This window comes from Trachypithecus francoisi, unplaced genomic scaffold (assembly GCF_009764315.1).
Source record: "Trachypithecus francoisi isolate TF-2019V2 unplaced genomic scaffold, Tfra_2.0 Lachesis_group1, whole genome shotgun sequence".
In the NCBI taxonomy this organism is placed as follows: domain Eukaryota; kingdom Metazoa; phylum Chordata; class Mammalia; order Primates; family Cercopithecidae; genus Trachypithecus; species Trachypithecus francoisi.
In genome coordinates this window covers 124,882,777-124,909,473 of record NW_022681454.1, presented here as the reverse complement: position 1 = coordinate 124,909,473, position 26,697 = coordinate 124,882,777, and the positions used below count along the sequence as shown (strand labels likewise).

At 39.7% G+C, this 26,697-nt stretch overlaps 1 protein-coding gene and 1 pseudogene across 10 annotated transcripts in view; both read right to left on the bottom strand.

Moving 5' to 3' along the window:
• Positions 1–26,697, bottom strand: part of LARP1B (La ribonucleoprotein 1B) — a 158,554-nt gene that overhangs the window by 55,278 nt on the left and 76,579 nt on the right. The gene's annotated exons all lie outside the window — the stretch shown is intronic.
• Positions 5,507–21,045, bottom strand: LOC117086258 (annotated as a pseudogene).

Here is a 26,697-nt window from a genome sequence, read left to right as displayed (position 1 = left end):
GGAAGCCATCACAGAAGAGAAGGGACAAAAGCAGCTCTTGAAGGATGAGAATTTAGAGAAAGGGAGAAACATTCTAAATAGGTAATGTGAGCAAAGATAAGACGCTTGGAAAAAGCAATGTGTTTATTAGAAAGTAATTACGTGAATGAGAATATCTGTGTAGAACCAGTGGCAAAGAGGCCTGATGCGGAAGTCGGAGAAAGCTACTAGAAGACCTTTAATACTGGGTCAAGAAGATTTCACTTTGTTTTATAATAATGGATGCATGTGATAAAGATAAATCTGGATGGCCCTGGATAGCTGCAGCAAAGAGACTCAGTAGGTTTGAGTTGTTAGCTCAAAGGAAGAATAGACCCCTCTCTGACTCGGTTGTTAGCTCAAAGGAAGAATAGACCCCTCTCTGACTCTGGGGTTCTGGAGGCTTCCCCTTTGTAACTATTATTACATAGTCACTTAGGTGTTTCCATCCCTGCCCTACAAATGTTGGAGCGTTACAGAGGGTAGAGGTCATTCTCTACTGGAAGTTCACTTTGCCACAGGTGCATAAAGACCCTCTATGTCTGGCCTAAACTTAAGAGAAAAAAGGAGTTTGAGGGACTGCTTACACTCTACTATTTCTTCTAAGTTTTTCCCAATAAAACCCTGTATCACGTCTATGCCACACGGTACTAATGGGTACATGAATCTTTACAGGGCAACATCCAAAGATGGTTTAAGCAAGTAAAAAACATAACAAAGAATTTGTCAGATTGAAGCAAATTTAAAATAGGAAGCAAATTAAATATCATTACAAGTAGTAGCTTGCTCTTAATAACAAAAGAATCTTTTCCTTCTGTCTTCAAAGATGAAGTCACTTGTCAGCTCAAACCATTTATTAAATCCCAATGTTAGCCTTTTAGATTATACTAAAGTATCTTTAATTATGTCAAAATGTATATTTATCAATATTTCTTCCTCAAAAGTTTTCAATAAGCTCTTCAGGCTAAATCAGAATCATTGCTCACTCCTCTTGTCCCTTATCTTGCTACAGAGCTTGCTATTAGCAACTCCCAATTCTATAAATAATTATTGTATGTTTACTACATGCCAGAGGTAAATAACACAATTCTACCCTGATGGAAACACAAGTTGTATATGTTTTAGTTTAGTTTTTATTTTTAACTAATTCATTAATGTATTATACACACACACACACATACATGAGAAGTGTACAAATCGTAAGTATACATCTCAATGAATAATCAAAGGTAAACAGACTTAAGCAATCACCATTCAGGTAAAGCAATTACTAGAACCCTAGAAGCTTCCTTTTCATGTCCCTTCTGGTCAGGATCTCCACTTTCTCCCCCCAGATAGCTCATACACTGACTTCAATACAATAGGTGTTTTGCATGTTTCTGAACTTTATAACAATACAATTATACCGTATGGTTTCTTTCACGCAAAATTATGTTTAGGAGACTGATCCATGTACATGCGTGTAATCACAGTTTGTGGCTGTACAGCAGAGGTCAGCAAACTACAGGCCCAAAGACTAAAGTCTGTTTTTATAAATCGCTGTTTTAGAACATAACCACACCCATTTGTTTACATATTGCCTATGACTACTTCATTGCTACAACTGCAGAGTTAGGTGGACAACGTATGACCCACAAAGTCTAAGGTATTTACTATACAGCTCTGTATAGAAAATGTTTGTCTACCCTTACTCTATTCTACCATATGCATACACTGCAATTTTTTAAGAAATCCATTCTGCTATTGATGAGCATCTGGGTCCTTTCTCAGATTATAGCTATTACAAATGAATTCCTATAAATACGTTTTTACAAAAACTTCTTTTGGTGAACAGGAACACACATTTTTGTTGGATATTTACTTAGGAGTGGAATTGCTGAATTGAGTAGGTTTTTATTTAGCCTTAGTAGAAAATGCCAGTTTTTCACAGTGGCTGTACCTATTTATTTCCCCATTAGCAGTATATTAAAGTTCCTGTTGATCTACTTCTGCACCAATGCTTGGTATTTTCAGTCTCAAAATTTAGCCATTTGAACAAGAATGAACCCTAATGTAAACTATAAACTTTTAGTGAGAATGACGCATCTAGGTAGGTTCATCACTTGCAACAAATGTACCACTGTGGTAGGGGAGGTTGACAATACGAGAGGCTATGCTTGTGTGGGGGAAGAAGATCTATGGAAGATCTATCTTCTGCTCAATTTTGCAATGAATATAAAACCGTTCTAAGAAATGTGTGATTCCATCACGTAACAGTCTCAAAACGACAAAATTACAGAGATGAAGAACAGATTAGTGGTTGCCAGGGGTTAGGGATAGTGGAGGTGAGGCAGGTGAGTGAGACCCTAAAGACTCTGAACTTTAGAGAGCACAGGGAGAATTTTGTGGTAACAATACAATTCAGTGTCTTGACTGTGCTGGTAGTTATACAAATCTACAGGTGATAAAATGGCACAAAACTATACACATACATTTGTGATAAGAAATGTCTATTTTCTGGTTTTAATATTATACAACGTATTTCCTTTTTTTCCCCCCCTAGAGACAGGGTCTTGCTCTGTTGCCCAGACTGGAACACAGTGGTACGACCACAGCTCACTGTAGCCTTGAACTCCTGCGCCCAGATGATCTTCCTGCCTCAACCTGTAGCTGGCACTACAGGTGCATGCCACCTTGACAGGCTAATTTTTTTTAAAATTTTTTTTTAAGAGATGGAGTCTCACTATGTTGCCCACACTGGTCTCGAACTCCTGGCCTCAAGCAATCCACCTGCCTCAGCCTCCAGAACAGCTGGAATTACAGGCATGAGCTACTTTGCCCAGCATTGTGCTATAGTTATATAAGATGTATAGATAGTTATACAAGATGTGATCTTTGAAGGGAAGTGAGGGTATACAGTACCTCTCTGTACAATTTTTGCAACTTCCTGTGAATCTATAAATATCTCAAAATAAAAATTCAGAAAAAGTTTTTAATGCAGTCATCCTGGTAGGTATATGTGTTATCTCACTGTAGCTTTAATTTGCATCTCTCTGATTACTAATGAGGCTGAAAACCTTGAGTATATTTGCTGATTTGGATAGCTTCCTTTGTTGAGGTGACTATTCAATACTATTGCTCATTTTTCTATAGGGTTGTCTTTCTCTTATTGATTTGTAAGAGTTCTTTATAAAATATTGTAAATACCTTTTGACACTTTTTAACTTGCCTTTTTATTCTCTTACAGTATCTTGATGAAAAGAAGTCCTTTAATGTAGTACAATTTATCAATCACTTCCTTCACTGTGTTTCCTGTTCAATAAATCTTCCCCAAATATTACTGAGCTATTATTTCTATAAGTTTTATTATTTTGTGTTTCACATTTAGAACTATAATCCAATTGGAATTGACTTTTCTAAATTGCATCCACATTTTCTATAACCTTACTGATTTTTTGGTTCTGATTGCTCCATCTTACACCTTTCTTTATAAGAAAGGTGTATGTTAAAATCTCCCACTATGATTATGAATGCACCTATTTGCCTGTAAATTTTATGTATTTTGAAGCTACATTATTAGATGCACACAAATTTAGAACTATTATATCTTCTGAGGCAATGAAACTTGTCATGATTATAAAACATCCATCTTTATATCTTCAATAAGTTTTGCCTTAAAAACCTACTTTGCCTGATACAGTAAATAGAGTTACACCAGCTTTGTTGTGTTTACTGCCAATATTTATCTAAATATACACACATATTTACCCTTCCCATTGCTCTTCATTTCTTCCTGCATCTCCAAGCTTCTTTCTGGAATCATTTTCCTCTGCCTGAAAAATTCCCTCTAGTATTTTCTTTAAAGCAGATCTGCTGAAAATAAATTTTCATAGTTTTCATGTCTCTGATAATATCTCTATTTTACCTTCATTTTTATACAGGTTTATTTAGAGCTTTATTTTACACCTCATAAATTCACCTATTTAAGCATACAATTCAATTATTTGTTTACCTTTATTCTTGAACACTATTTTCCCTTACAGGTACTGTAACTACATCATCCCTTTGTTCCCTCACCTCCATTATTTCTACTGAGAAGTTAGCTGTAAGTCTTACTATCAATGCTTGTAAAGTAATCTGTCCTTTTTATCCAGCTTTTATTTGTTTTCAGTTGTTTTATATGGATGGTCTCGATGAGGTTTTCTTTGTATTTATCTTCTTTGAAATTTTTAGGACTAGAATCTGTCCTTTGGTGTCTTTCATCAGTTTTGGAAAGTTCTTACCCATAATCTCTTCAAATATTACTTATGCTTTATTCTCTCTCCTCCCCCTTTGGAGGATTCAAAGATATGTGTTAGACTATGTCTCTTACACCCTTTTCTGTATTTTCCATCTTTTTGTTCAGTGCTTCACTCTGGATTTTTCTTCTGATCCATCTTCTAGTTTAATAATTACCTTTTCACTGTCCTGATCTACTATTAAGCCTACCCATTGCACTCATCATATTTTGCAGTTCTAATATTTCCACTTGATTATTTTTTAAAGTTTCTGGCTCTATACTGAAATTCTCCATCTTATCTTTTATTTCTTAACTTACTAAAAATAAAGTCTGCTTGATAACTCTATTTTCTGGATCACTAGGGGTCTGTTTCTATTTCCTGTTGTTTCTTTTGTTATTTTCTATCATATCATATTGTCTTCTGATATTCCTGATTATTTTTTGATGACCAGACATTATTACTAAAAGTTTGAAGCCTAGGATGGAACTGGCAGATGCGTCTGAGGTAAATGAAGACCCAAATGCCAGCCTTATTTCTCTAGGTTTCCTTCTCTTTCCAGACTTTTTTTTTATTTTTTATTTTTAGCTTCAAGCCTTTTATTCCATTTTGGTAGGTTTGTATAAAAATACTCTCTTTAGGAAAATAAATAGCAGCTGCCCTCACTATGGAGGCTTGGATTCCCTAGAGGTGAAGGTTTCTCAAAGCTGAGATCCGCAGATCAGCTCATCACAGAAACCATGGGAGCCTCCTCAGCTGTGCAGTTCAGGAGGGGGCGGCAACACCTGCTGCTGCTGGCAGTGGGGTTGGAGAGTTAGTGCTCTAGGTGGGTAAAGTGGCACCTTCTGTCAGGGGGTGGGGTTGGGTGGATCACAGGAAGAGGGTAATGGAGAGTGTGGCAGTGATCTGGAAGGGGTTAGGGCTCCAGAGGACCTCTAAGGATCTACAAAGTCTCTGGGCTGCCAGGATTCCTCCGGCACAAACGGGAAATACTTTGTCTCTGATTTAGTGCAAATTGTGCTAGAGAGGCCAACTCTTGAGAAACAGTGGGCAGCTTTGGTGGCCCCAAGCTGGCTCTACTGTGAAGCACAATATGGTCAGTCTCATTAGATGGATGGAGAAGAAGCTGCTGGAGTTGGGTGTGGGATACTATCCAGGTCAGCTGGACCGGTGCGGGAAGGGGAGGAGACGTTGCTTAGGGTGGCACCTGCAGCGAGTAAGGCTCGGGTGCCTCACAAAGCGAGAACAGGTGGAGAGCCAAGGGGGTCAGAGGATGGGTCTCCGCTGCTGCTGCTGCTACTCCTTTGCCAGGAGCTGAGGCACAGGGCTCAGGAGTGCTGGGATAGGTGAAGACCAGGTTGGGGTGAAAGGAGTTAGGGAGGGTGTGGTCATAAGCGTGGGGGTGTGCAGTGCCTCAGGTTCAAGTACAGGCCCTGGGGAAAGGGAGATACAAGGTACAGGGCAGCAGGGGGCTGGCAGGCTGCTGGTGCTGCTGGTACCGCCTGTGTCCCCCTCCTTGGCTCCTTCGGGGATTTTGCAGATGAGTCAGTGGGCTTCCAGCACCAGCTCCAGGCGCTCCTTCTGCTTCTGCAGCTCCTCAATCTCTCTTGGCAGCGCGGATTTCTCATCTTCCAGTTTGTCAGTCTCCACCTGCAGGAAGTCCGTCAGTTCCTTCCTCCGGTTCCTGCACTTGGCCGCAGCCAGCTTGTTCCGCTCGCGCCTTACTCCGCGGCGCTCCTCTTCCTCCAGGTTGATCTGTTCACAAGGCCTTGGACGTACCCCTGGAGGCGGCCCTGGGGCCCGGATGACTCCTGGCTGGGGTTGTGGGGGTAGTTCAGAGGCCTAGGGTAACTGCTGGGCCCCAGGAAATGAGGCTGTACCATCCACTGCAGCTCCTGTCACTCATGTTGTTGACGCTTGGCACGAGGTGGAACTTCTGCTGGGCTGCCTGCGATGCCACCAGGGGCTGCGCGGGGCCGCGGTACCTGCAGCCGTTCCCGGAGCTGGGGCCAGGTTTCCCAAAGTCTCGGAACAGGCCCGGGGCTGGCGGCTCCACGGGGTCCACGGCTGCTGGGTTCTGACTCTCTTTCCAGATTTTGACCACATGATGTTTTACTGTCTTGGCCCTCTACTGTGCCTTCACACAGATTTTTTAAACCTACTTTTTCTGCTCTTCTCAGCAATAGGGTTGATCTGAATTAGCCAGTCTACCACAACTGGATGCACAACCAAAGCCTAATTTTGGGTTTTTTTTGTTGTTGTTACTGTTATTTTTAATAAATTTATACCTTGCCTTGTTCAAAAAGAGACAAAGAGATTTAATGATCTAATGGATATAAAAAAAATTTGTAGGCTGGGCACAGTGGCTCACACCTGTAATCCTAGCACTTTGCGCGGCTGAGGCAGGTGGATTACCTGAAGTCAAGAGTTCCAGAGCAGCCTGGCCAACATAGTGAAACCTCATCTCTATTAAAAATATAAAAATTATCTGGGCATGGTGGTGGGTGCCTGTAGTCCCAGCTACTAGGGAGGCTGAGGCAGGAGAACTGCTTGAACCCAGTAGGCAGAGGTTGCAGTGAGCCGAGATCACACCATTACACTCCAACCTGGGTGACAGAGCAAAAACTCCATCTCAAAAAAAAAAAAAAAATTGTAAACAGATTACAATTTAGTATAAGTCAAAAACAAACATACATATGTGGTACAAAGGTAGAATAGGAGAGCAATTTTTCTGGGATTGAGCATAAAATTTATCAAATAAAAATTTCCTGGAAGAGTAATATCTGAACTGGGGTTTATTTAGCTAAAAGATAAGGAGTTTGGCAAGTAAACAATGTGAAAAGCCACTGCAGGCAGAGGAAACAGCACATGCAACTTGGTATGTATAGATATAAATTTTAAAGCAAGAGCAACAGGACAATGAAAATATGTAAAGGCCAAATCAAGAATTCATGAATTCTTACTTGCCAAATAAGAACTTTATCCTGAAGGGGGTGAGGAACCACTGAATAGAATTAAGAAAAACAGAAAGATAATCATTTATATTTTACGATGACGAAGGATTTTAGAAGGATGAAGGATTTTCCTTGGAATCATTTACTTTGAAAATAATGTAAGCCTGAAACTATCAATGGCCATTGTTGCGCCCACTCAGAGAAAGCATAAATGAAAATGAAGCTAACACAGAGGAAAGTACACCAAAGATAGGGGTAAAGAAAAGCAAAGTCATTCTTTGGTGTCTTATACAAAGCTTTGCCTAAAATCAAGAACTGCTTCTTGGACTTGTAGTAAATTATCTTATTTGCTAGGAAAAAAAAAAATGAAATGAGAAATAAGGAGGAAAGACTACTCTGACAAGAATTAAGCTAGAAAGACAATGAACTAAAGCCAAAAACCTCCTATAAAACTTCTATAGAGAGATGACGCATGGCAGTAGGAATGAATATGAAAGGACTGATAGGACCTAGTGACAAATTACATGTTAGAAGTTAGGATAAATGGATGGGGATTCCTAAGGCATCCAAGCAAAATAAAAAATATAGGTTTGGGGTATGTTTTCTTTCATTTTTTAAATGAGAGAATATAAAAAAGATGCCTATGAAACATAAGACAAATAACTGGAGAATTTAGTAGGCTACTGGTAATATAGTTCTAGAGTCCCAAAAAGACACAAGGGAGTCATTAGCATACAGTTAATAAATAAAAACCCAAAACTTAAGAATAGAGTCTATTATTTCTGGACAAGCTATCAAAGCAATGAGAGAAGTAGGCCAGGGATAAACCAGGGAAGACCACATTTTAAAAGGCAAACTGGTCAGGCACCGTGGCTCATGCCTGTAATCCCAGCACTTTGGGAGGCCAAGGCAGATGGATCACGAGGTCAGGAGTTCGAGGCCAGCCTGGCCAATATGGTGAAACCCCATCTCTACTAAAAATACAAAAATTAGCCAGGCGTGGTGGTACACGCCTGTAGTCCCAGCTACTCAGGAGGCTGAGGCAGAAGAATCACTTGAATCCGGGAAGCGGAAGTTGCAATGAGCCAAGATTGCACCACTGCACTCCAGCCTGGGCGACAGAGACTCTGTCTTAAAAATAATAAATAAATAAATGGCAAACAAAGGCCAGGTGTGATGGTTCATGCCTGTAATCCCAACACTTAGGTGTTCAAGGCAGGTGGATCAGCTGAGGTCAGGAGTTCAAGACCAGCCTGGCCAACATAGTGAAACCCCGTTTCAACTAAAAATACAAAAATGAGCTGGGTGTGCTGGCGGGCACCTGTAATCCCAGTTACTCAAGAGGCTGAGGCAGGAGAATCGGCGCTTAACCCAGGAGGTGGAGGTTGCAATGAGCCAAAGTCGCACCACTGCACTCCAGCCTGGGTGACAAAACTCCATCTCAAAAAAAAAAAAAAGGCAAACCAAGATTGTAAACTTAAAACTGTAAAATAATACATTCTGTTGTGTATGCTTTATCACAATTAAAAAACAAAAGTAAAAAAGAAAGAAGAAAACCACTTTGTTGTGCCATAAAATATAAATGTGCTGAACAGATGAGGACATGCTGGTTATAAGCAGGAGCCATCTTGAGAGAGCTCTAACCTGACTAGGTTTGAGATATTCTGAACATCAAAATGAATGAGGACAAGAACGGATAGAAATCCATGTTGGAGTCCATATTAGCACTAAAAAGGGAGAAAATTAAAATATAAAAATAAAAAATGAAGTGGAGAGGAAAGTTCTTCTTTATAGAAGAAAACTGACAGACATACAGGGAATAACAAATTTAAAAATCACCATTTTGGCCGGGCACAGTGGCTCACGCCTGTAATCTCAGCACTTTGGGAGGCCGAGGCAGGCGGACCACGAGGTCAGGAGATCGAGACCATCCTGGCTAACATGGTGAAACCACGTCTCTATTGAAAATACAAAAATTAGCTGGGGCCGGGCGCGGTGGCTCAAGCCTGTAATCCCAGCACTTTGGGAAGCCGAGACGGGCGGATCACGAGGTCAGGAGATCGAGACCATCCTGGCTAACACGGTGAAACCCCGTCTCTACTAAAAAATACAAAAAACTAGCCGGGCGTGGTGGTGGGCGCCTGTAGTCCCAGCTGCTCGGGAGGCTGAGGCAGGAGAATGGCGTGAACCTGGGAGGCGGAGCTTGCAGTGAGCTGAGGTCCGGCCACTGCACTCCAGCCTGGGCGACAGAGCGAGACTCCGTCTCAAAAAAAAAAAAAAAAAATTAGCTGGGCGTGGTGGTACGCCCTGTAGTCCCAGCTACTCGGGAGGCTGAGGCAGGAGAATCGCTTGAACCGGGAGGTGGAGGTTTCAGTGAGCCGAGATTGTGCCACTGCACTCCAGCCTGGGCATAGAGCGAGAGTCCACCTCAAAAAAAAAAAAAAAATCACCATCTTATAATAAGCATAATAGCTGATTCAAGCAAAAATCATTAGTGGAAGCTAAAATATTGAATAAAGACTGTTGGGGAACACAGTTTTAAAATATCACTCCAAGGATCATTTATTAATTACAAAGAAGAAAAGGTACATTTATAGTGAGCAAATCTGGTAGATATCATCATAACCAAATGACCAAATCACCAATTCTAACCACATCAAATTTTGTAACTGACATCACATGTCTCTGGAGAGCATATACTGAACAGGGCACATTCCCTATATAATGTTCTTGTCAAAAATACTTAACCTGGCTGGGTGTGATGGCTCACGCCTGTAATCCCAGCACTTTGGGAGGCCAAGGTGGGCAGATCACTTGAGGTCTGGAGTTCAACACCAGCCTGGCCAACATGGTGAAACCCTGTCTCTACTGAAAATACAGAAAATTAGCCGGATGTGGTGGTGCATGCCTGTAATTCCAGCTACTCGGAAGGTTGAGGCAGGAGAATCACTTGAACTCAGGAGGCAGAGGCTGCAGTGAGCCAAGATCGCGCCACCGCACTCCAGCCTGGGTGACAGAGCGAGACTCCATCTCAAAAAAAAAAAAAAAAAAAAAAACTTAATCTGAAGCTAATCATATAAACATATAGGGCAAATCCAAACTGAAAACAACTGGTCCGAACTCCTGAAAAACATCAATGTCATTAATAGCCAAAAAGAAAAAAAAAAAAAGCAGGCCGGGCGCAGTGGCTTATACCTGTAATCCCAGCACTTCGGGAGGCTGAGGCAGGCGGATCACAAGGTCAGGAGTTCAAGACCAGCCTGGCCAGTATGGTGAAACCCCGTCTCTACTAAAAATACAAAAATTAGCTGGGAGTGGTGGCGGACACCTGTAGTCCCAGCTACTTGGGAGGCTGAGACAGGAGAATTGCTTGAACCGGGAGGCAGAGGTTGTAGCAAGCCGAGATCAGGCCACTGCACTCTAGCCTGGGAGAGAGAGCGAGACTCCACCTCAAAAAAAAAAAAAAAAAAAGCAGCACAACTGTTCTAAATGAAAGAACATTAAAATTGGCTGGGCGCGGTGGCTCAAGCCTGTAATCCCAGCACTTTGGGAGGCCGAGACGGGTGGATCACGAGGTCAGGAGATCGAGACCATCCTGGCTAACACGGTGAAACCCTGTCTCTACTAAAAATACAAAAACTAGCCGGGCGAGGTGGCAGGCGCCTGTAGTCCCAGCTACTAGGGAGGCTGAGGCAGGAGAATGGCGTAAACCCAGGAGGCGGAGCTTGCAGTGAGCTGAGATCCGGCCACTGCACTCTAGTCCGGGTGACAGAGCGAGACTCCGCCTCAAAAAAAAAAAAAAAAAAAAAAAAAAGAACATTAAAATTATATGACTCTCAATGCAGTGTGTGATTCCTGGCTGGAACTGACTTAGAAAAAAATAAAAGAAATTAAAAAGGACAGCTGAGATAATTGGAGAAATGTAAATATAAACTGCATATTCAATAATAGCATTCTATCAATGTTAAACTTCTTGTGTTTTTGATAATTGTGGTTATGTAGGAGAGTATACTTGTTTTTAGGAGATACTTGCTGATGTATTTTAGGATAAGCTGACATAATGTCTACAAGTAACTCTCAAATGATTCAGGAAAAAAATGTACATATATGCACCTATATATATTATACATAAAAAAAAGGCAATATGGTAAGATGTTTGCCGAATCTAGGTGAACAATATACTGGCATTCTTCATATTATGTATGTAACTTTTCTGGAGGTTTGAAATATTTTAAAATGAAGACTTGGAGGGAATAAAATATAGATGCATATTACTGATATGGAAAAATATTCATAACATTAAGTGAGAAAATTACATAGTCTTTCAAAGTATACATTTCTCTGCAACTCATATTGGTCTGACTAGAAAGAGGAAGTTTAAGCAACAAGGATTTCCCTTCAGCCAAATTGCTTGAAAAAACGCTTGGTGCTTTGACTTTCTCATTTCCTATTCATGTCAATGTGAATTACAGTCTGATGGTAGGTCCAAGGTGGTCAGCAGTAAGGGATTTTTTTTAATTTTATTTTATATTTATTTATTTTTTTTTTTTTTCCCGAGACAGAGTCTTGCTGTCTTGCCCAGGCTGGAGTGCAGTGGTGTGATCTTGGCTCACTGCAACTTCCACCTTCCGGATTCAAGCAATTTTCCCTGCCTTAAAATAAGAAGTCAGTGGGGGAAAAAAAAATGAAAGCTGGTTGAGTGCAGTGGCTCACATCTATAATTCCAGCTATTCAGGAGGCTGATGTGGAAGGATTACTTGAGGCCAGGAATTCAAGACTAGCATGACATTGTCTCCACAAAAAAAGTAAAAAATTAGTCAGTTGTAGTAAAACACATGCCTGTAGTTCCAACTACTGGGGAGGCTGAGACAGAAGGCTCCCTTGAGCCCAAGAGTTTGAGGCTGCCGTAAGCTATGATCTCACCACTGCATTCCAGCCTGGGCACAACAGGGTGAGACCCTGTTTGGAAAAAATAAATAAATAAATAAAGCTATAGTTGAGATAGAATGTGTCCCTTTATGGGTCATAATCTCAGACACCATTTATTTTCTTGGCTTCTTCAATGAAACTATATATAATAACCACAACTATTTTTTTGTAGTTTTGTTTTGAGATGGAGTCTTGCTCTGTCGCCCAGCCTGGAGTGCAGTGGCACGATCTCGGCTCATTGCAACCTCCGCCTTTTGGGTTCAAGTGATTCTCCTGCCTCAGCCTCCTGAATAGCTGGGACTACAGGTGTGCGCCACCGTGCCTGGCTAATTTTTGTATTTTTAGTAGAGACAGGGTTTCACCATGTTGGCCAGGATGGTCTTGAGCTCCTGACTTCATGATCTGCCTGCCTCGGCCTCCCAAAGTGCTGGGATTACAGGCGTGAGCCAACGTGCCCAGCCCACATCTATTTTTTTTTCTTCCAAATTACTGCTAGTGGACTTCCTGTCTCAATTGTTCCCTCTCCTTTTCTTTAATAACTTAAAACGTTCAATCACTTTTCCTGCTTTAAGTCTCCCTTCTTTACTAAATACTCCAAAATCTACATTTCTGGCCTTCTTATCATCTCTAGGATTTAGAGAGAGGGTAAAAGCCATTTTACATGAATAGACACCATGACATCAACTCAACATTTCCAAATCTGATCTCAAGATCATTCTCTCCTAAGTTTTCCTTGTTAATGTTCCTACTTCTTTCACAAGGTATTATGAACTGTTTCTTTAAAATCTCTTCCAATTTTGGCACTTTTTCATTCTCACGTAAGTTGTTAATGAATATTGAGAAAATAAACGATATTCCTTTTGTTTAGCACTTCATTTCACCCTTGGATTATTATAAGTGGGTTTTTAACTTCTGTCCTCCTCTATTCTGATCTAGGTTAATGCCTCACATATATAAACCTATTAAACCACTATTTTGATCATTCCACTTTCTTTATAAAAACTACAATTGCTCTTTATTCTAAATTCCTATGTAACTTTCAAGATACTTTGCAATCTGGTCCCTCCTCACCTACCCAAACAATCTTCAGAGTACTGTAGTGCTAACATTTAACTTATAGAAATTCAATTATACTTGTTTAGCAATAATAATACACTTTTTAAATGTGCTAGCAATGCCACTTGCTATTCTACTCAATGAATGTATGCACTGATGTAATCAAACCCAACTGTTAATGCACAGAAAGAAAAACCTAACGAAAGGATGAATACATTTCGAAAATGTCCGGACCACTGAAAAGTGCCCAAACAAGTATAGTTTTACCATATCCTTTCATGTTCAAAAAATGCTGAAAAGCATAGGGAAATAACAACTAAAAGTAGAAATAATTATTTTAAATATCAGCCTCAGGCTGGGGCAGTGGCTTACGCCTATAATTCCACCACTTTGGGAGGCCATGACAGGTGGATTACTTGAGGTCATGAGTTCGAGACCAGCCAGGCCAACATGGTGAAACCCCATCTCTACTAAAAATTCAAAAATTTGCCAGGCATTGTCGTGACCACCTATAATCCCAGCTACTCAGGAGGCTGCGGCAGGAGAATTGCTTGAACCCAGAGGGCGGAGGTTGCAATGAGTCAAGACCCCGCCACTGTGCTCCAGCCTGGGCGACAGAATGAGACTCCGTCTCAAAAATAAATAAAATAAAATAATAAAATTTAAAAAAATAAGTTTCTAAAGAGAAAGATGACTATGGACAGGAAGACCCACCAAATTAGAATCTTATAAATATGCTCAGGTACTTCAAAATTCAAGCGCTTCAATATTTTACTTTATAAATATGATCCTGCTACATTACTACATATATATTTAGAAGCTTTTTTTTTTTTTTTTTTTGAGACAGAGTTTTGCTCTTGTTGCCCAGGCTGGACTGGAGTTCAATGGTGCAATCTTAGCTCACTTCAGCTTCCACCTCCCAGGTTCAAGAGATTCTCCTGCCTCAGCCTCCCAAGTAGCTCCCATAGGCGCCCACCACCATGCCCAGCTAATTGTTTTATATTTTTAGTAGAGAGGGATTTCACCATGTTGGCCAGGCTGGTCTCAAACTCCTGCCCTTAGGTGATCTACCCGCCTCAGCCTCCCAAAGTGCTGGGATTACAGGCATGTGCAAATGCCCAGCCTTAGATGCATATTAAAGTGTAAGGCTATGCATAAAGTGATATGTATTTTACTGGTGATTTAAGAGAATTAGGAATATTTTGATCATTCTCAATTTTCAACTTAAAAGGGCTCTAAAACCTATTCCCAAATAATATTGAACTCTGTTAGATAATTCACCTACTTAGCTCTCATAAGACAATTAATGTCAAGAAACCTTTTGTTACTCAGGAGCCAATTTCGAAAAAAAGTTGTAAACTCTGTATTTTTTTTCATAAATTATATCAACAGGCTATTGATAAATACATTTGTGCTTATATATTACTGCATTCTATCAATGAAGGAGTGACTAGAAACTTTATAGATTATATTATAATTACTGGCCATAACTCTTTTTTGTTTTTTTACTACTGGCCATAATTCTATATTTGATGAAGACACTTCAGAAACTCATTTGTTTTCCATTTATTGACTTTATAAGTTTTGTTTGTTTGTTTGTTTGTCTGTTTTTGAGACGGAGTCTCGCTCTGTTGCCCAGGCTGGAGTACAGTGGTGCGATCTCGGCTCACTGCAAGCTCCGCCTCCCGGGTTTACGCCATTCTCCTGCCTCAGCCTCCCGAGTAACTAGGACTACAGGAGCCCGCCACATCGCCCGGCTAGTTTTTTTGTATTTTTTTAGTAGAGACGGGGTTTCACTGTGTTAGCCAGGATGGTCTCGATCTCCTGACCTCGTGATCCGCCCATCTCCGCCTCCCAAAGTGCTGGGATTACAGGTTTGAGCCACTGCACCGGGCCATAACTTTATAAGTTTTTAATTTTGAATTCTGGGTCACAAAAAGTACCCTTCAATCCACTTTATTTGAAACACAAGATTTTCTTCAGCCACTGTTCTGGCAATAACCATATACAGATTTCAACATTTAAGAGGCAATCTACCCACTTAGAGCACCCCACACTACTTTCTGTCCTCAACTTCTCTTTTTTACTGTTCCCCTTCATAAATCAAGCCCACCAGCTACCTTCTCTAGCTAGACTACTTATTCTCTGTTTTGATTTTGTACATATATCCAAACATTGTCTAATAATCAAGGCAAAACTCTTGCATGCATCAAGGGCAGGAATTTTTGAAAGATGTATAAAAGAGCAAATTTTTCAACTGCTGTCTTAGCAGTGAGAAAAATGGAAAGACTCTGCCACAGAAATCTGAGCGAAGAAACCAGGCAGTCTTAGAAAAAGGGCAAGAAAGAAGCCAGCCAGTTGTTTGGGGCTAACTAGTTCACACCTCAAACCAAATATACAAAAGAGGTCTCTCATCCCAGCTCAACAAAGAGGAGAATCATAAAGAATCTGGGGACTGGAAACTCCATTACTCCTCAACACTGTTCACAAATTGCCTATCACTATGCTTAGCACCTAACAGCTACTCAAATATCTGTTAAATGAATAAATGGATAGATGAATGAATGAGTGAACAAATGGGGTAGACACTGTAGTCAAGGTGAATGTGTTCCAATGGAAGTTATCCTCTGTGTCCTTTATTTTTGGTCAGGAATACTAAGCATAACAGTGGGTCCTAGATCAGATGTTTTATAATACAGACTATTCATTATTTAGGACCTAGTTTTAAGTTCTAGGCTTCTCTAGGATGTTTCCCTTGATTATGCCAACCTAAAACTCTCAAAATTCTTTCATCCAGCTATTTTTAAATAACTGTTTTACTTTGAAATATCTTGTATAAAACCTATGTGTATGGTATAAAAATTAATACAATGAATACTACTTGCTACTACCATCTATGTTAATAGGATACTGCCAATATCCTAGAAGTCCCTTGTTTGCCCTTGCCCAATCCCATTCCTCTCCTTCTCTTCAGAAAAACCACTATATTGACCTTAGCAAAGACCAATTTCCTAACTGTTCTTTCATTTATTACCTTTGAAAGTTTCCCTATGCAATATATTTCATTTCCCGTTTTGGAACTGTATATTAATAAAAGCATATTTTCTGCATATATTATATGGCTACCATCCACCAAACTTTTAAAACTTCTTTACTTTGGAATTTTTCTAACATATAAAAAAATAGAAGGCCGGGCGCGGTGGCTCAAGCCTGTAATCCCAGCACTTTGGGAGGCCAAGACGGGCGGATCACGAGGTCAGGAGATTGAGACCATCCTGGCTAACCCCATGAAACTCCGTCTCTACTAAAAAATACAAAAAACTAGCCAGGTGAGGTGGCGGGCGCCTGTGGTCCCAGCTACTCGGGAGGCTGAGGCAGGAGAATGGCGTGAACCCAGGAGGCGGAGCTTGCAGTGAGCTGAGATCCGGCCACTGCACTCCAGCCTGGGCGACAGAGCGAGACTCCGTCTCAAAAAAAAAAAAAAAAAGAATAGTATAACAAAGTACTATATACACATTACATAGTTTCAACAACTATCACCATTTTACCATTCTCTTATTTGATCTATATTGGCATTATTTTTAAAATCATCTTCATTTCCATACCAATTATTTCACTGTTAAATACCATACCATTGTATACAAAATACATATAATACCATTTTAGACATATGAAGCTATTAGATTTAACAATATGTATGTGTCTCATAGTCCACACATTCAAAAGTTTATATGTATACATATAGACATAACTAGAAATGGAATTGATGCATATTAGAAATATGCATGCATACATATGTACATGTGGAAATGGAACTGATGCTTCTTAGGATAAACAATCATCTTTAATAAGTAATACTAAAGTTGGTTGTAACAACTTAATGTAATACCAACGGTGATGTCTGAATTCATGTTGCACCACTTCTTTACCAAGACTTAATATTGTCAGACTTTTTTTTTTTTTTTTTTTTTGAGACAGAGTCTCGCTCTGTCCACCAGGCTGGAGTGCGGTGGCGCTATCTCGGCTCACTGCAAGCTCCGCCTCCCGGGTTCCTGCCATTCTCCTGCCTCAGCCTCCCAAGTAGGTGGGACTACAGGCGCCCGCCACGGTGCCCAGCTAACTTTTTTTTGTATTTTTAGTAGAGACGGGGTTTCACCGTGGTCTCGATCTCCTGACCTTGTGATCCGCCCACCTCGGCCTCCCAAAGTGCTGGGATAACAGGCGTGAGCCACCGCGCCCGGCTGAGACTTTTTGATTTTATGATGTAATGTGTATGGTCTTCTGCTTCTGGCTATGATGGAGTGACCAATACCAGCCTGTGCCTGCTAATGTAAATAACCATAAAACTGATATGAATATGAAACAACTATTTTTAGGGATTGAACAAAAGCAATGTAAGACTGTGATCTCTGAGAGAAGAGCTCACAAGATGGGCTCCACAATCACCCCAGCTCTCTTTCTGGGTACAATTTCCTAACCATGGCAAAGCAAGCTTCAGCCCAAGCAAAGTATAACTGTCCTGCTGAGCTGAGAAGGTAGTGCTTTAGAGTTCAGTACAGTTTAAGCAGTGGAACTTGTGGAATAGAGCACTGGAGACAATCTATGCAGGGAAGAGTCGGGCAATAAGTCCATGTGAGGCTCAGGCTGCTGTGTGTCCTTGGCTGGAGGCAGAGCACATGTGTTCAGGATAAGACTACCTAAGATATATCCCAAAGTGACTGCTATGTGGTTAAGCTGAACAGATATACTAAAGGTCCAGTAGTGCTGGGGGATGGTGAGCATACAAGCTCAGTTAAGAATGGATACCCTTCATAAGCCACTCGTTAACACTCTGGGCATTCATCTGTGATACAGCTTTGAAATGAAGCCATGCTACAGAATAAGGTCCACACTCAAGTACAGAGAATAAGACCTGCTCTAGACTCACTAGCAAAGCCTAATATAAAACCTGATAAGATCTAGAGGAGACACAGAATGTGGAGGTTAATCTCTGTCAAGTTAAAGAGGCTTTCCACAGATCTAACCTAACAAAGAGTAAAATAAGCCTACACAATTCCAAGTGTAGCCTACAACACCCAATAAAACAAAAAAACTCAACAGCCTTCAGAGGAAGATGACATCTATAATCTCTACAGCATATGTATAATGCACAGTATAAAATTTTAAAAAATACTAGCAGTGAAAATAAATAGGAAAATGTAACACATAGTCAAGGTAAAAAAGCAGTCAGTAGATCGCTCAAATGTTATCACAAGATCTCAAATGTCAAATGTCAGATTTTAAGACAAGGACTTCAAAGCAACTATTATAAATATATTTGGGCCGGGCGCGGTGGCTCAAGCCTGTAATCCCAGCACTTTGGGAGGCCGAGACGGGCGGATCGCAAGGTCAGGAGATCGAGACCATCCTGGCTAACACGGTGAAACCCCGTCTCTACTAAAAATACAAAAACTAGCCGGGCGAGATGGTGGGCGCCTGTAGTCCCAGCTACTCGGGAGGCTGAGGCTGGAGAATGGCGTAAACCCGGGAGGGGGAGCTTGCAGTGAGCTGAGATCCGGCCACTGCACTCCAGTCCGGGCAACAGAGCAAGACTCCGCCTCAAAAAAAAAAAAAATATATATATATATATATATATTTGAAGAAACAGAAGAAAAACATGGTCTTAATAAGTGAACAGATGCGAAATCGCAGCCGAAAAAATGCAAACTATAAAAAATGGAAATTCCAGAACTGAAAAATATATACTTGGACGGGTCTAAAAATAGAATGAAAATGGTAGACAAAAATTAGTGAAGTTTAAGACAGACTGATAAACACAGTCCAATCTATAGAACATAAATATTTCAGAAAACAAAAAGAACCAGGCATGGTGGCTCACGCCTGAAATCCCAGCTACTCGGGAGGCTGACGTCCGAAGATCACTTGAGCCCAGGATTTCACAAGAAGGCTGGGTAGTATCTCAAAAAAAGAAAACACAAAAACAGAAGGAACCTCAAGGACCTGTGAAACATTATCAAATAGTATAACATACCTGTAAGTGAATTCCCAAAAAAAATGAATAAGGAACAGAAAAAATATTTGAAGAATTAATGACTGAAATGTCCCCAAATTTGATGAAAAACATCAAATTACTAATTCAAAAGTTTCAGCTAACCTCAAATTGCATATATTCAAAGAAAACCAAACCAAGACACATCACAGTAAAACTGCTAAAAATCAATGGTAAAGTAAAAGTCTTGAAAGCCAGAGAGGAAAACAACACATTACACACAAGAGAACAAGAATACAAATAATGGCTGACTTCTGTGGTTCTCAATTGGGTTTTGATTTTGTCTACACCTCCACCATACATTTTTTATTGTCATGGGATTGGGGTGGGGGGATGCTACTGGCATCTTGTGGGTAGAGACTAGAGATAATGCTAACCATCCTATGATGTATAAGACAACTTCTATAACAAAGAATCAGCTACTTCGAAATGTTAATAGTACTGAGGTTGAGAAACCACCACACCCAGCTAATTTTTATATTTTTATAGAGATGGGGTTTCACCATGTTGGCCAGGATGGTCTCAATCTCTTGACCTTGTGATCCGCCTGCCTCGGTCTCCCAAAGTGCTGTGATTACAGGCATGAACCACTGTGCCTGGCCTCTGAAATCAGGTCTCCTGACTCACTTGACTCTCCAGCAGAAAGAACTTTAGTTCAAAACCATTTCTAAAGAGAGAGTGACTACAGTTAACTTGAGAGCTCACATTGTCCATGAAAGGAAAGCGATCTGAGAAGTCTTTCAGAGTAAGGTTTAGGAAGAGTGTAAAAGAATTTTGCATTTTGAAATATACAACATAACCCAGGCACAGTGGCTCATGCCTGTAATCCCAGCATGTCGGGAGGCCGAGGCGGGCAGATCACCTGAGGTTGGGAGTTTGAGATTAGCCTGAAAAACATGAAGAAACCCCATCTCTAATAAAAATACAAAATTAGCCAGGCGTGGTGGCGCATGTCTGTAATCCCAGCTACTCGGGGGGCTGAGGCAGAAGAATAGCTTGAACCCGGGAGGAGGAGGTTGCAGTGAGCCGAGATCACGCCATTGAACTCCAGCCTGGGCAACAAGAGGGAAACTCCATCTCAAAATAATAATAATAATAATAATAATAATAAATTTTAAAAAGAAATATACAACCTAAGAGGACTAATAATGGAACTGTGGCACCTGGAAGAACTCCACAGACTATACTTTGATGGCACAGTTTCTATGTAAAGGCTGCCTAAGCTTCCATATTCTTTAAATTCCTGGTCTTCCCTCCATTTGTAACATTGTTTCTGGTCCCACATAACCATATGGTCTTTGTTCTTTCTTCATATATGCCCAGTTTTTTACAGTTTTCAAATTCTTTACAACCCCATGAGGTGGAGAGGGTAAAAATGATCCCTGCCTGAGATTCACAGAAGTTAGGTTTTGGTCCAGAACTGCACTCCCAATGGAATTTGCACATAGTTGACTGCTGGTCAAGAAAAAAGCTTAGCCAGACAGGTTCTCAACTTGGTGTACTTCTCTAATAAGGAGAAAAGTTCAGCTCAAGTGATGGTAAGGAGACAGGAAGTTTACATGACTCTCTTCTTGACAAGTCAGTATGAAGCTATTGTTTCTGTCTGCCAGTCATCTCCTGATAAATGTGTACAGCATTTCCACCTTTATACCAAATACTCTGCCACAACTGAAGTTCCTTTCACTATCTGAAATAAATACAGGTAAGGACTTGCCTCATTTCTAAGGGGGATGCTGCATAAGACAGTGAAGTAATCAGCAAAGTCAAAGTGAATGAGAGCCATCCGGTCTTCCAAGGCTCAAGGATGCCAATAATTCCAGAATGCTGTCCGGGTCAAGGCAGAAGAAAGCCACTAAAGGTGGGCTTTCTTGTTGACAGTGTAACCTCTCAACAATGTGCTTGCTGATGGTCTCAATCACCTAACTACTGGAAATGTTCTCTCAAATACCACAAAGCTAAGTACATCCAAGAAAAATTCTGGGAACTGATGTTTAGGCCACCAGTCAGGAGTATAAGTTCACCTGATAATATATAAGTAGTACTGGACAAAACTGGTATATTTCACTACTGTAAAAGCAATGAGCCTAAAGATTAGATTAAGTGACTGGCAGATGTGATTCAGAAGTTTCAAATTTGAAGGTTCTTCCTAAAATGTTGGAGATAAACACATTAGTATATTTAAGTTTCTACACAAGCAACCTGGGCAGAGGATAGAATACTGAGCAACTTGTAATGGGTTTCTCTCTCTCTTATTCTGTAAATACAAATTAAACATTTTTAGTTAGGGGAAGGTATCAGGAGATAGTGGTCCAGGAAATACCAAAGCTCATGAGCCCAGATGCTAGCCAATGATACCAGTAATAAGATGTAAAGGCCTACCAGCGCATTTTTGGGATGGACATCTGATCTCTACATCCTATGTTAACAAAGCCTTCAATACTGTACAGATTTATACCACTCAAGCAGACCACTGGAAAGGAAGACAAATAGGTGGACGCAAAAAAGCAGAGACAATTGACCAACTGCAGTGGCTCATGCCTGTAATCCCAGAACTTTGGGAGGCCGAGGCAGGTGGATCACGAGGTCAGGAGTTCAAGACCAGCCTGGCCAAGACAGTGAGACTCCGTCTCTACTAAAAATACAAAAATTAGCCGGGCATGGTGGTGCACGTCTGTAATCCCTTGGGAGGCTGAGGCAGGAGAATCACTTGAACCCGGGAGGCGGAGGTTGCAGTGAGCCGAGATCACGCCACTGTGCTCTGGACTGGGTGACAGAGCAAGACTCTGTCTCAAAAAAAAAAAAAACAGAGACAATCAACCTACCTTGACTTTAGACCAAGGAACAACAATGTGGCACCTTCAAGAAGTAAATAAATCAGCTTTGGCTTGCCTCTTTTGTAGTACCCATCCCCCTTTAATTCTAGCCTTTTAGTATTGTTATGAAATATGTCTCCTAGAATAATGCATAAAATATATATGTGCAACTTATAATGCATTCATGTAACAACTACGAGAAACACAACTATTAGTATTTTAGAAACTTCTGAGTATCCTACACCTCCCCCCAACCCCCACAATGAATAAATTCTGACTTATGTAATAATTATTCCAGGTTTTTCTTTATGCAACTATCTATATATGTAAGTATATCTAAAAAATCATGTTTCATTTAACCTGTTCTTGAGTTTTGTAGAGTCATATTGTGTATGAACCCTCACTTCTTTCATTCAGCATTGTTTTCTTTATGTATTCATAAAGATGTGTATGGCAATCTTTTTTTCTCTACTATATAGCTACTTTTCACTACTATAATGATGACATAGTCAAGTACTGATAAATACTTCAAATATTTTCAGTTTGTGACTATAATGAATTATTCTGCTATATTATTACACATTGCTCCTGGTGAACACATCTAAATTCCTCTAGAGTAGTGCCATCCAATACAAACACAATGTAATCTTAAATTTCCCATAACTACAAAAAATATACAAAGAGGTACATTTTAAATATTTAATCTATTTTGACATGCAATAATTATTAAAATTTGAGATATTTTATATTCCTTTTTGTTACTAAGTCTTCAAAATTCAATATTTTACATTTAAAACACATTCTATTTTGACTAGCCACATTTCAAGGGCTCAATAACTACATGTGGTTAATGTCTACTATATTTAAACAATGCAACTCGAGAATATATTCCTGAGTGGAAATGGTGGATCATTTTTTTATTCCCACAGACAGATTGAGGTTCCCAAACTCTATTTACCATCTGATGTCTTAACACTGCTAATGTTAAGTTTTATGAACTATTTCATTGAAACATTTTTATCTCCTTGACTAATAATGTTGAATATCTTCTTGTGTTCTGTCATTTAGACTGCTTCTTTTGTAAAAAGTTTGTTCACGTCTTATAAGCAGTATACTGAATCTTTTCTTCTTCTTCTTTTTTTTTTTTTTTTTGAGACAGTCTCACTCTGTCGCCCAGGCTGGAGTGCAAAGGCACGATCTTATACTGATTTTGTTTTAACAGTTACACAGTTACAAGCATTTAGTAAATCTACTTTATGGATTATTTTCTTCCTTTTAAGAGATAGTGGCTCACTATATTGCCCAGGCTGAAGTGCAGTGGCCATTCACAGGTGCAATCATTGCACACTACAGCACTGAACTTTTGGGCTCAAGGGATCCTCCTGCCTTAGCCTCTAGAATAGCTGGGACTACAGGTGCATACCACCATGCCTGACTTACAGACATTCTTTAATGCCTAGACCGTTAGTGGTTTGGGGACTTTTTATGCTTCTTAAAAAAACTGATATATGTATATTAGTCATACATACTTCTGGGGTACATGTGCTATTTTGATACCTGTATACAATGTGTAATGATCACATCAGGGTAATGGGGATATCAATCACCTCAAATATTTTTCTTTATTCTCTTCTATTTTTTTCTTTTTTATTCAAGTGATTACAATCTTTCTTCAATCCGTTAATATGAATTTCCTTTACTAACTTTTCTAATGTACAATTAATTCATGATCTTGAAATGAACACAACTTGGTTATCTATTTTTTTAAAAACTGCTAAATTTGGTTTACTAAAATATTGTTTAGACTTTTTAAAAATTATTATTGTTATTATTATTTTATTTTATTTTTTTGAGACAGAGTCTCACTCTGTTGCCTGGGCTGGAGTGAAGGTGGCGTGATCTCGGTTCAATGCAACTGCCTCCCAGGTTCAAGCGATTCTCATGCTTCAGCCTCCCAAGTAGCTGGGGTTACAGGTGCCCACCACCATGCCCAGCTAATTTTGTATTTTTAGTAGAGATAGGATTTCAGCACATTGGCCAGGCTGGTCTCGAACTCCTGACCTCAGGTTATCCACTTGGCTTGGCCTCACAAAGGGTTGGGATTACAGGCATGAGCCACCATGCCCAGCTATTTAGCCTTTTTATACCTAGGTAATGCCTGACTCATTCATATTCTCATGAATTCTAATTTCTTATGTATAGTTCAGGTACCAACGATAGGTTCTTCTCATAAGTATTCTCTGCCACCACTACCATTTCCACAAATATTTGACTTATTATTATTAATTCTATTTACTGGAAATATTTGTGCATTCCTGAAATCATTCTAATTATAAAGAGATATGTTAATAAAATATCTATATTTGAAATTATTATAGAGTTTGTCATAGCACTATGTAGACTTTCTTTTCCACTCAATTTTGAAGTTATATACTTTTCTAGAAATCTGTCTTTATAAAAATGTTCAAATTTATTGCTCTAAAATTATATTTTTAAATTTCTGTATGATTATTACCTATATCCCCTATTGCATTCCATGTAAAATATCTATTTTCTTTTTTGTTATCATAAGCTTAATTCTAGCCTTTTTGAAAAATTAAGTCCTGATATGATTAAGTCATAAATTAAGTACTCTGTTATGTGTTAGATGTAATTAATTAAATTCTGCTATTTATTTCCTTCCATATTTTTTATGGGGGTTTATGTTGCTAATTCTTTTCCTAACTTCTTGAGATCAATGCTATAGCAGATTCTGTTATGTTGTTCAATCCTCATATTCCCCAGAAGAGAAGATTATGCATATTCACCACTGTCACCTGCCTTTTAAGAATATATATTCCAGGCCGGGCGTGGTGGCTCAAGCCTGTAATCCCAGCACTTTGAGAGGCCGAGACGGGCGGATCCCGAGGTCAGGAGATCAAGACCATCCTGGCTAACACCGTGAAACCCCGTCTCTACTAAAAAATACAAACAACTAGCCGGACGAGGTGGCGGGCGCCTGTAGTCCCAGCTATTCGGGAGGCTGAGGCAGGAGAATGGCATAAACCCGGGAGGCAGAGCTTGCAGTGAGCTGAGATCTGGCCACTGCACTCCAGCCTGGGTGACAGAGCGAGACTCCATCTCAAAAAAAAAAGAAAATATATTCCAAAATTAGCCAGGTTTGGTGGTGTATGCCTGTAGTTCCAGCTACTCGGGAGGCTGAAGCACAAGAAATACTTGAGACCAGGAGGCAGAGGTCGCAGTGAGCTGAGATTCATGCCACTGCACTCCATCCTGGGTGACTCAGCAAAACTTTGTCACCACCCACCCTAAAAAAAAAATATATATATATATACACACACACACACATATATATACATATATAAACACACACATTTGTGCATATAGTGTATGTGTATCTATATATTCCCCATCCACGTACAAAGAAATGATAAATGTTTGAGGTGACATATATAAATTACCCTAATTTGATAATTACACATTGTATGCATGTATCAAAATATCCCATGTATCCCATAAATATATACAATTATTATGTATCACTAAAAAATAAATTTCAAATGGAAGGAAAAAATATATGTTCCCCAGCCTACAGGCTTGGCCATATAGTCAATGGAATATAAAGAATGCACAGAAAGCACATATAAGCAGCAACGTCAAATATAACTAAGATTTGGCTCTGCCTCTTGTTCTTGCCCTCTGCCACATGAATAAGCATGTATTGTATAGGAACTGCTGTTCTGGAATCAATCCCCAAATGAGAAGACAATTGGAGAAGAACCAAACATACAGAGCTGCAATAGCTGACCCACAGCCAATGTCAGGTAACATGAATGAGAAGCTTTTGTTCTATCTTTGAGAATTGGGGGAGTTTTTTGTTTGTTTGTTTTTTGTTTTGTTTTTTTGAGATGGAGTCTTGCTTTGTCTCCCAAGTTGAAGTGCAGTGGCACAATCTCTGCTCACTGCAACCTACTGGGGGAGTTTTTTTTTAATAAAGCCAAGATAATATTGGTAATTGGCCCATTAATTTCAAGTGTTTTTCCTAATATTTGCATTTAAGCCTATTGCCTTAGCTGCACCTTTTAACTTCAGTTATCATTCAATTCAAATTTTCTAATTTCCACTAATTTCTTCTTTGAACGCTGAGTTATTTAAAAACATACCGTTTTCAGGAATATGGGAATTTATTTCGTTCAGTTTTATTATTATTAATCACTAGCTTGACCAGGTGCAGTGTGGCATGCCTGTAATCCCAACACTTTGAGAGGCCAAGGCCATAGAATCTCTTGAGGCCAGGAGTTCAAGACCAGCCAGGCAGCATAGTGAGACCTCATCTCTACAAAAGTATTTAAAAATTAACAAATAAAATCACCAGTTTAATTCCACTAATAATGTGTTTTGTGTAATATAAATGCCTTGGAATTCACTTTATAAACCAGCGGACGTCTAAGTACCATGTATATACTAAAAAAGAACATATGCTCTGCAGTTCTTAGGCAAAACGTTGTTTCTGAAACTACTTTTTATTGTCTGATTATGCCTTGTTTACATAGAGAGTAAACCACTCATTACAACAGTGGATTTGTTTTACCAATTTTTGTTTCATGTATTTGAAGCTTTGA